The 10,306-nt window shown below is 46.8% G+C and overlaps 1 non-coding gene and 1 pseudogene across 1 annotated transcript; both read left to right on the top strand.

The window, feature by feature from the left end:
* Nucleotides 1–3,924: 3,924 nt before the first annotated feature.
* Nucleotides 3,925–4,081, top strand: LOC135267438 (5.8S ribosomal RNA). Its single transcript, XR_010335868.1, has one exon. It is a non-coding gene; the product is annotated as a 5.8S ribosomal RNA (ribosomal RNA).
* A 476-nt stretch (nt 4,082–4,557) lies between these two features.
* Nucleotides 4,558–10,306, top strand: part of LOC135267460 (large subunit ribosomal RNA) — a 12,348-nt pseudogene continuing 6,599 nt past the window's right edge.

The raw sequence follows: 10,306 nt of genomic DNA, 5'->3' as shown, positions 1-10,306 counted from the left end.
GTCTGGAAAGTCGGGATATTGTTCGGTTGATTAGCTAAATTTAAGTTATAATTTACTAAAAATTCCTCAATAATGTGCGACTTTCTATCATTAAAATGATCAAACCATAGTTGTGACCTCGAATTAAAATCTCCGCAGATAAGGACTCTACTACCTGCTACAAATTCCATCACTTTGTGCAGGTGTTCAAAAATTGGCAACGGATTTTCGCTTGGCGGCAGGTAGATGCTCAAACAAAAGATTTGTACATTATTTACCGAGATAGAAAGTAATGTTAAGAATTTATTTGAAAGTTGAGGGTAAAATAAGGGATTTAAACTTGGGTCAAAACACAAAATTGCCGTTTGGAATTTTGGATCGTTAGTTGCAAAGCAGCTAATTGCGGTCGAGATTCCTGACAATCTGTAATTTTGCCCGTATTTAACCCTATGCGGCTCTTGTAAAAATGCCAATTGGAAATTATTATCAAGTGCATATTTAACTAATTCTGCCGTTGCCAATTTCGCGCCATTGCAGTTTAGCTGAATTATATTAATTGTGTTATCCATCAAAGTCGATGTTTTTTAGGGCCTCTTGCATCCGGTGTTTGTAAATGGGACAATTGGTTGACCCTGCTGGATGATTAAGTTCTTGTTGGCCGGCTCTTTCACAATTACTGCATTTGTGTTTGTCCTCATTATTTTTGAAATTACAAGAAATTGACTCATGATCATTGCTGGCACAGTAACCACACTGTTTTTCAGAGTTGCAAAATTTTGAAACGTGCCCAAATTTCTGACATTTAAAGCATCTTGTTATTCTCAGGTAATCTCTAACATGCAGGGATTTCCAGCTTACGAACAATTTGCTACCTGATGCGATAAAGTAATTCCGCGCAGCGGGATGAATTTCAATAACCCAATGGTTTGTTTTTCCCTCTTTATTCCCTGCTTTGAAAGCCGATTTTACAAATTGTTTTGGAATATTTCCCGGTAAATCTGGTTGCTTTTGAATTTCCTTAATTAGCTCGTCGGCCACCATTTCTTTCGGGACATCAAAAACTTGAATTTTTGGCCACACTTTATTAATTCTTTCCGCTTGTAAATTTAAAGATTTGAGGACAGGGCTATCAGTTAAGTTCAAAATAGACGAACACGTGGACTCAATTAAAATTGCATTATTTCTAATCGGGACGATTTTATTCACTTTAATGCCAAATTCATGCGGTGACTTGGATGTTAATATTTTTCTCGTGTCTTCGGATGATTTCACATTTTTTAGACTTTCATTGGGTTTGACAATTACTTTATAGTTGCTCTGAGGGAGCTTTGCCGGGGCTGTGACGGGTTCAGTGCTTTTTGTTAAGTTTGACTTCAAAATCTGGCTGTATCTCGGTCCAATCGGCGACGAATTTGGGTTTAAATTATTTATTTTATTATCAATGACTTTTTCCACAATGCTGGCTATCTTATTTTCAATATCGGATTCAAAACTAGGTTTTCTGAAGCTTATTAAAATATTTCTTAGGCCGGATTGTATGTTTTGTATAGCCGTTTGATAAGTTTGTCTCTCGCGGATAGACTCTTTCGATTTCAGAATGAAACTATCCAAAACTTTTAAATTTTTTGAGCAGTCTTCAATAATATTTGCGATATCATCGCCGGAGTTTTCATGATCCAATTGATCGCTTGTCGACGACGTCGAGTTTCGACGTGACGACCCCATTTTTAAATAAAAGCCCTGATGGGCAGATAAATTTTAAGCGACTCACCAGATTTTGTATGATTTTGTCTTGGTGTTTGCACTTCCACAAGCACAAACTGTTTGTCACTTCTCAATGCGCGTTGGTCCGAGCGGAGCGAAACGATCCGATCGGTTCAAGCGGTGAACAGCGACTGACTGAAGGAATCAGCGTGTCCTCCCTGACCGAGCGGTCCGGGTAACCCGCTGAACCTCCTTCGTGCTAGGGATTGGGGCTTGCAATTGTTCCCCATGAACGAGGAATTCCCAGTAAGCGCGAGTCATAAGCTCGCGTTGATTACGTCCCTGCCCTTTGTACACACCGCCCGTCGCTACTACCGATTGAATGATTTAGTGAGGTCTTCGGACCGGTGCGCGGTGGCGTTTCGACGTTGCCGATGTTGCTGGGAAGATGACCAAACTTGATCATTTAGAGGAAGTAAAAGTCGTAACAAGGTTTCCGTAGGTGAACCTGCGGAAGGATCATTAACGTGTAAATGTTGTTGTTTAGTTGTCACACATACACACATTTTGTCTGTGCTGATCAACAAAAAACACACACATACATACACTATTCGTATGATGATCAATTCTCATACAAAATTCTTCATTATGCGTCGAACGGAAAAGCAACAACGGGTCGTCTTGCATTAAGCGGATCTGTTGTTACGTTTTTCGATTTATTTTATAAATCGATTGTAAACGTGCCGTAAACGACGTTTTCGAAGAATTTTTTTGAACATTAACACGAATCAATATTGTCGAAAGATGGTTATGTGCTAACGTTTTATTATTGCTTTCGCAGTGCCGGTCTTAGCGTATTTCCATCATCGTATTCGCTTCGAAAAAAAGTACTAATACAGTGGTGGTGTATAATTAATGTGCAAGAGATGTTGTTGTTGTTGTTGTAGTATTTGTATATGGTTGGAGTTATTTATAATAACAAACAAGAATGAATAATAATGGTGTCTGCCAATACGATCGTACTTTATGTACACGAATAAAACTTTATACATACAAACCATAATAATAAATAAACTCGAAACAACCAACAACAAAATTATTACGCTACTGTACATACAAACACACATTTATACATACCATCATTTTACTTTACCGATGGTGAGTGATGTTTGAAAAATAAACGCTTAGGCTTACGATTTTGTAAGCCAGTCTTTGCGTATTTTCTTCATCGTATTCGCTTCGGAAAAAAGAAAATAAAGATGGTGTATAATTAATGTGTAAAAGAGATGTTGTAGTTGTAATTTAATTTGTAAATGGTTGGAGTTTATTAATAAATAATAATAGGGGCTGTCTATTCGTCTGTACTTTATGTACAAGACTACAAAAACGTTTTATAACAATAAAAAGCTCGAAACAACCAATAACAAAATATACTACTACTATACTACTATACATACAAACGCACATTTATAAATACATAAAATCAATTTACTTTATCGATAGAGAGTGATGTTTGGAAAAAAACGCTTAGGCTTACGGTTTTCGGGTACCTGGGTTCCGCATGCGTCGAAGTAATAATTTACTTTAACGACGCGACGAACCGTAGGAATCTAAATAAAAAAGTTTATTTATTAACTTTTTTAGATTCTGTGGGTTTTAAATGATATACGCCCGACTGACGAAGGAACGTTTTGCACTGCCTGTGCTTTTCTTTTGATTCGTTTTTATGTCGACGGACGTTCTTAGAATGCCCACCAAACGACGTATCACACAAAACACCCTACAATTGTATTGTTTGGTAAATATTGTTGTGATTAAGTTTGTAGCTGTGGCGTTTGTTTGAAGAAAACGTCTGGTTTTTCGACATATTTTCTATTTAATAAATATACATAATGCTTATCGTAAAAGGAGCAGAGTTTTATAGACAAAGTTGATAGAGAAAAAAAACCTAATAGATATATATACGTATTTATAAAACGTTAATATCATCGGGTTATTCTTTATGTAAACTTAAACTATAACTGCATACTCTTTTCGATAAGTAGATACAAATGCCACTTTAATTAAATAAAATATTATAAAATATAACGCCGAACGTTTCTTTCGATTGGTCCGTTTCTCACATATACATCACAATTGTAATAACCTTAAGTAGTTATTTTTGTTGTTGTGTGATGATGAAACGATTTCGATGTGGAACGGTGCGTTATGTAATAATATTTTAAATTTGTTTGAAAAGATTACCCTGAACGGTGGATCACTTGGCTCGTGGGTCGATGAAGAACGCAGCTAATTGCGCGTCAACTTGTGAACTGCAGGACACATGAACATCGACATTTCGAACGCACATTGCGGTCCTCGGATATACTGTTCCCGGACCACTCCTGGCTGAGGGTCGTGTCAATTTCAAAGACTGCTCGGTTTTTGTCTTAAACACAGCGCACAATGTTGTGTAGACAATTACGTCGGAGCGTGTTGGGTGCAAATATGACGCGTTACTATAATTGTTAATTGATTGTCGGTTGTCATAATAAAATATTATGCAACGTAGACAACAATAAAAACAATATAAAAAATAACGCGGCATCCTAAAACGCAATAGCGGCTGACATTCTTATTAGTTTGTTGGTGAAAGTTGGTTTAGACGTAGCACGTCCGATATTAAAAAGCAGCCACAACGCTTAAATTTCGAACGAAGCGATCGTCGTGTCCGAGACGTTAAAGTTGTTTATATGCATATTTTATGCACTATAATTAACAACAACAACATTCTCGCAACGACGTCAGATCGATGTTTGAAATTGTTTGGAGGCAGCCATATAAACGGAATACGTGTAATTATCGTCTGACAAAATAAAGGCAAATTTATATTTGCGACCTCAGAGCAGGTGAGACTACCCGCTGAATTTAAGCATATTATTAAGCGGAGGAAAAGAAACTAACTAGGATTTCCTTAGTAGCGGCGAGCGAACAGGAAAAAGCCCAGCACCGAATCCCGCGGCCGAAACCGGACGCCGGGAAATGTGGTGTTAGGGAGGATCCGTCATCCCGAGATTGTGCGACGCGTCCAAGTCCATCTTGAACGGGGCCACAGCCCATAGAGGGTGCCAGGCCCGTAGTGACCGTTGCCGATAACGGGAGGATCTCTCCTCAGAGTCGGGTTGCTTGAGAGTGCAGCCCTAAGTGGGTGGTAAACTCCATCTAAGGCTAAATATGACCACGAGACCGATAGCGAACAAGTACCGTGAGGGAAAGTTGAAAAGAACTTTGAAGAGAGAGTTCAATAGTACGTGAAACCGTTCAGGGGTAAACCTGAGAAACCCGAAAGGTCGAAAGGGGAGATTCAGCGTGACTCGATAGCGGCGCTAAATGATCGTGCGACAAACGGCGTACGCGTCGTTCGCGCCTTTTGTTTATGCGAACCGAAGTCGAACGCGTGCACTTCTCCCCCAGTAGGACGTCGCGATCCTTTGGGTGTCGATCTAAGGCCCGCGGTGGAGCCCGTTCGAACGGTTCGCCGTTTCGGACGAACCCGCGGTGTTTCCCGGTCGACTCGCTCGAAGGTATGCATATGGCGCCGGGCCGCTACACAGTTAGCGTCCGACCATTGGCAAGCGCGTTCGTTTATGACGGTAATCGCACCTGGTGTCGGTTCTGTCTACGAATGGCTGTTCGCCAATGAGTTCTCGGACAGACTCGGTTGAAACGCCAATCTGCGACGCTATAGCTTTGGGTACTTTCAGGACCCGTCTTGAAACACGGACCAAGGAGTCTAGCATGTGCGCGAGTCATTGGGACATGACTAAACCTAAAGGCGCAATGAAAGTGAAAGTCCGTCTTGCACGGACTAAGGGAAGATGGGCGGCCGTTACGGCTGTCGCCCCGCACTCCCGGGGCGTCTCATTCTCATTGCGAGAAGAGGCGCACCAAGAGCGTACACGCTGGGACCCGAAAGATGGTGAACTATGCCTGGTCAGGACGAAGTCAGGGGAAACCCTGATGGAGGTCCGTAGCGATTCTGACGTGCAAATCGATCGTCGGAACTGGGTATAGGGGCGAAAGACTAATCGAACCATCTAGTAGCTGGTTCCCTCCGAAGTTTCCCTCAGGATAGCTGGCGCTCGTCGCTTACGAGTTTCATCCGGTAAAGCGAATGATTAGAGGCATTGGGGTCGAAACGGCCTCAACCTATTCTCAAACTTTAAATGGGTGAGATCTCCGGCTTGCTCGAACTTTATATGAAGCCGCGAGACTCGAATCAGAGTGCCAAGTGGGCCATTTTTGGTAAGCAGAACTGGCGCTGTGGGATGAACCAAACGCCGAGTTAAAGCGCCTAAATCGACGCTTATGGGATACCATGAAAGGCGTTGGTAACTTAAGACATCAGGACGGTGGCCATGGAAGTCGGAATCCGCCAAGGAGTGTGTAACAACTCACCTGCCGAAGTTACTAGCCCTGAAAATGGATGGCGCTGAAGCGTCGTGCTTATACTCGGCCGTCAGCGGCATGTGCGGTCGGTTATTTAATTAACCGGCCATGAAGCCCTGACGAGTAGGAGGGTCGCGGCGGTGAGCGCAGAAGGACTGGCCGTGAGGCCGTCTGGAGCCGCCGTCGGTGCAGATCTTGGTGGTAGTAGCAAATACTCCAGCGAGGCCCTGGAGGACTGACGTGGAGAAGGGTTTCGTGTGAACAGCCGTTGCACACGAGTCAGTCGATCCTAAGCCCTAGGCGAAAGCCGATGTTGATGTGGTGTAGATATGTCGTTGGTTCGTTTTTAATTCGAACGTAAACGTACGAAGCGAGCACACACCCATTGGGCGAAAGGGAATCCGGTTCCTATTCCGGAACCCGGCAGCGGAACCGTTAATAATTCGGGCCCTCGCAAGAGAGTTCGTCGGGGCAACCCAAAAGGACCCGGAGACGCCGTCGGGAGATCCGGGAAGAGTTTTCTTTTCTGCATGAGCGTTCGAGTTCCATGGAATCCTCTAGCAGGGAGATATGGTTTGGAACGCGAAGAGCACCGCAGTTGCGGCGGTGTCCGGATCTTCCCCTCGGACCTTGAAAATCCGGGAGAGGGCCACGTCGAGGCGTCGCGCCGGTTCGTACCCATATCCGCAGCAGGTCTCCAAGGTGAAGAGCCTCTAGTCGATAGAATAATGTAGGTAAGGGAAGTCGGCAAATTGGATCCGTAACTTCGGGATAAGGATTGGCTCTGAGGATCGGGGCGTGTCGGGCTTGGCGAGGAAGCGGGTCGCGGCTGACGTGCCGGGCCTGTGCGAGGTGAAGCGTTGTTCCGTTTCGGCGGTCAATGTCGAATCCGAGTTCGGTCCCGTGCCTAGGCCTCCCGCGGAACCGTCTTGCTGCGAGGCTCCGGGTGCGCCCGTCAGGGCGTCCGGAAGTCCTCTTCGGCCGCCATTCAACGGTCAGCTCAGAACTGGCACGGACCGGGGGAATCCGACTGTCTAATTAAAACAAAGCATTGCGATGGCCCCTGCGGGTGTTGACGCAATGTGATTTCTGCCCAGTGCTCTGAATGTCAACGTGAAGAAATTCAAGCAAGCGCGGGTAAACGGCGGGAGTAACTATGACTCTCGCTGTGCGAACATAGAGTCATAGAGCCAGAACCTCCTCGTGGTCCCGCTGGGCACAGGGATTAATTTTTCTGTGGCAAATTTAACTGGCTTCAAAGAGAGCGTTTTTCGAAAGTGGACTGTGTGACTGCGTTCCTTCCTTAGTTGCTATTTCCGCTGAGATTAACATCTCACTTCGACATTTAAGATCATTATGCCGAGGCGCCCGGGGAAGTCTAATGAGCCCCCGGTTCGTAGTAGGGCTATGGGTTTAACCACTTTATCTGGCACCAAGACATCAAATTCTGGTGCTCAGGGGCCCTCTACCAGTGCCCCCATGCAGAACATGGCTGGGGGTTTTGTTTGTGACTGCGGCCGGAGCTATGCCTTGAAGACATCTCTGGCCCGACACAAGAAGGAGTGTGGAAAGAATAATACGGAGTGTCGATGGTGCGGGACAAGGTTTAACACCTTGGCTGGCACTCGTCAGCATGAGCGAAAGGCTCACTTTGTCCAGTATCAGTCTGATCTGGCAAAGGCGCTCCCCCAACCTGAGTCGGAGCTTATGGAGAAAATCGCCATTGTGGAGGCCAGGTCCAGTAACGGCATCTTCTATAAGGAGATGATGGCCTCCACGGGTCTGACCCACCAACAGGTCAGATCAAGGAGAGAGAAACCCGAATATAAGGGCTTCTTGGAGCGAGCACGCAGGAGCCTGGCCCAGACCAATATCAGGGCTGGCTCCATCTCACCAGCGAGTACGATCGCAGGCTCTTTGGAGTCTGCGTCTCCGAAAGCGGGGTGTAGTAGCAGTGCCTCGCCCGGACCGACCACCAGGTCCAGGGCACCTACCAAAGGTGTGCCCCTACGAAGCTCTAATTCGGCGAGAATTGTGGTGGAGGCCCAAGTCCATACCCGGGCGCCACCCAATACCGGGGAAACGGAAGTGGCTCTTCGTGAGTCACGCCGAACCGTGCCCCGGCTCGGGCCTAATCCATCTAGGCCCTGTGGTATCTCTCCTTTGATGGCGATTGCCATAGATGAAGACTCTGTGTTGGGTGGGCTACGAGTGCAGGCCGAGCCAAGTCCCACCGCGGTGCACTCCGTTGAAACTTTCCCCGGAACGTCCTCGATGACTCCGATGGAGACCGATCGAGTACATAATAAGTCCGGTATAGACCCCATTCTCGAACATAATGGGACACGGCAGGTTCGAAGGGAGGAGTCTTCCACACGGGAAGACCCCGTCGAGCAATGGTCTCCCAACTATCCTAAAACGCCTGTCACTATGCCCAACATTACAACTACTGCTGATGCTTCGTGCACCTCGTACAACCGAACACCTCAGACACTCCCTGGAAACCGGAGGCGACGCAGTCGCAGTCTACCACCAGTGCAACGGAAATCCGCTTCCGACGATCTCGAGTCCGTTGATTCGCTGGGGCCCTGGGCGGTCTTCTTGCAAGATCAAGTAGACGCCGGGTCACTAAGTGGCAACGACTCGCTGGCGGATCTGGTGAGGGTGGCTCTCACTAAGTCCGATCGCGGTGTCCTTAATGATGCCGTGAATCGGTATCTGGCCCAAAGGGCGGAGAGCTTGAGGATACGTAAGCGAGGCAGTAAGGGCAAAAGAAAGAGTAAGACTGGTCGCCACTATGGCCAAACAACATCTGGCAGTGGTCAAAGAGCTGCGCTCTTTAAAAAGCACCAGGACCTCTTTCTGAAAAACAGGCGAGGATTGGCGGAGACTATCTTGTCGGGGAAGGAGGATTTTGGTCCTAGACCAGAACCTCCCGTAACAAGTGTGGAAGAGTTCTATGGCGGCATTTTCGAGTCGCCTTCTCCTCCCGATAACGAACCCCTCGAAGTCCGTGCTACTGGCGTCGAAGACCCCCCCACCTACATCACCATGGACGAAATAAAAGCGGCTAGAGCCGGTTGGCAGATTTCAGCGCCTGGATCTGACCAAATACCGGTCGCGGCCGTTAAAACTATGTCCGAGCTGGAACTGGCGATACTGTTCAATATTATATTGTTCAGAAACGTCCAGCCTTCAGCCTGGGGGGTACTTCGTACGACGCTGGTTCCCAAAGATGGGGATCTTAGAAATCCGGCCAACTGGCGGCCCATTACTATCAGTTCTGCCATGCAGCGTCTTTTGCATAGAGTATTGGCGGCCCGTCTTTCAAAGTTGGTCTCGTTGAGTTCGTCTCAGCGGGGCTTTACCGAGATTGACGGTACTCTGGCGAATGCGCTGATACTGCATGAATATCTGCAGTATCGCAGGCAGACTGGCCGCACCTACCAGGTCGTGTCTCTGGACGTCAGAAAGGCGTTTGACACGGTTTCCCACTGCTCTGTTAGTAGGGCCCTGGGTCGTTTTGGTATCCCCTCTGTTATCAGGGAATACATCCTGGCCACATTTGGCGCCCAGACGACCATAAAATGTGGGACCGTTACGACAAGACCGATAAGGATGCTCCGTGGAGTGAGACAGGGTGACCCTCTTAGCCCGGTCTTATTCAATCTCGTGATGGATGAGCTTCTGGAAAAGGTCAATGAGAAATACGAGGGCGGCTCACTGCAAAGCGGCGAACGCTGTGCCATCATGGCGTTTGCTGACGACCTCATCCTGATTGCTGACCGAGATCAGGATGTCCCCGCAATGCTCGATGATGTTTCCACATTTCTTGAGCGGCGCGGGATGTCTGTCAACCCTGCCAAGTGCAGAGCGTTGATTGCGGGCGCGGTGAGCGGGAGAAGTGTTGTGAGGACAGGCAGCTCTTATAAGATCCATAACACGCCGATTCCAAATGTCGACGCCCTAGATGCATTTAAGTATCTAGGGCTAGAATTTGGCCACAAAGGCGTAGAGCGCCCCACAATCCACAACCTCTCCGTCTGGCTTAACAACCTCAGACGAGCCCCTCTCAAACCGGACCAAAAATGCTTATTCATCCGGCAATACGTCATCCCTCGATTGCTCTACGGCATGCAAAATCCTCAAGTTACCTCTAAGGTACTTCGAGAAGCTGACCGTCTGATAAGGAGAC

This window comes from Tribolium castaneum, unplaced genomic scaffold, assembly GCF_031307605.1.
Source record: "Tribolium castaneum strain GA2 unplaced genomic scaffold, icTriCast1.1 ptg000027l, whole genome shotgun sequence".
Classification (NCBI taxonomy): Eukaryota; Metazoa; Arthropoda; class Insecta; order Coleoptera; family Tenebrionidae; genus Tribolium; species Tribolium castaneum.
This window is presented reverse-complemented; position numbering and strand designations above follow the sequence as displayed.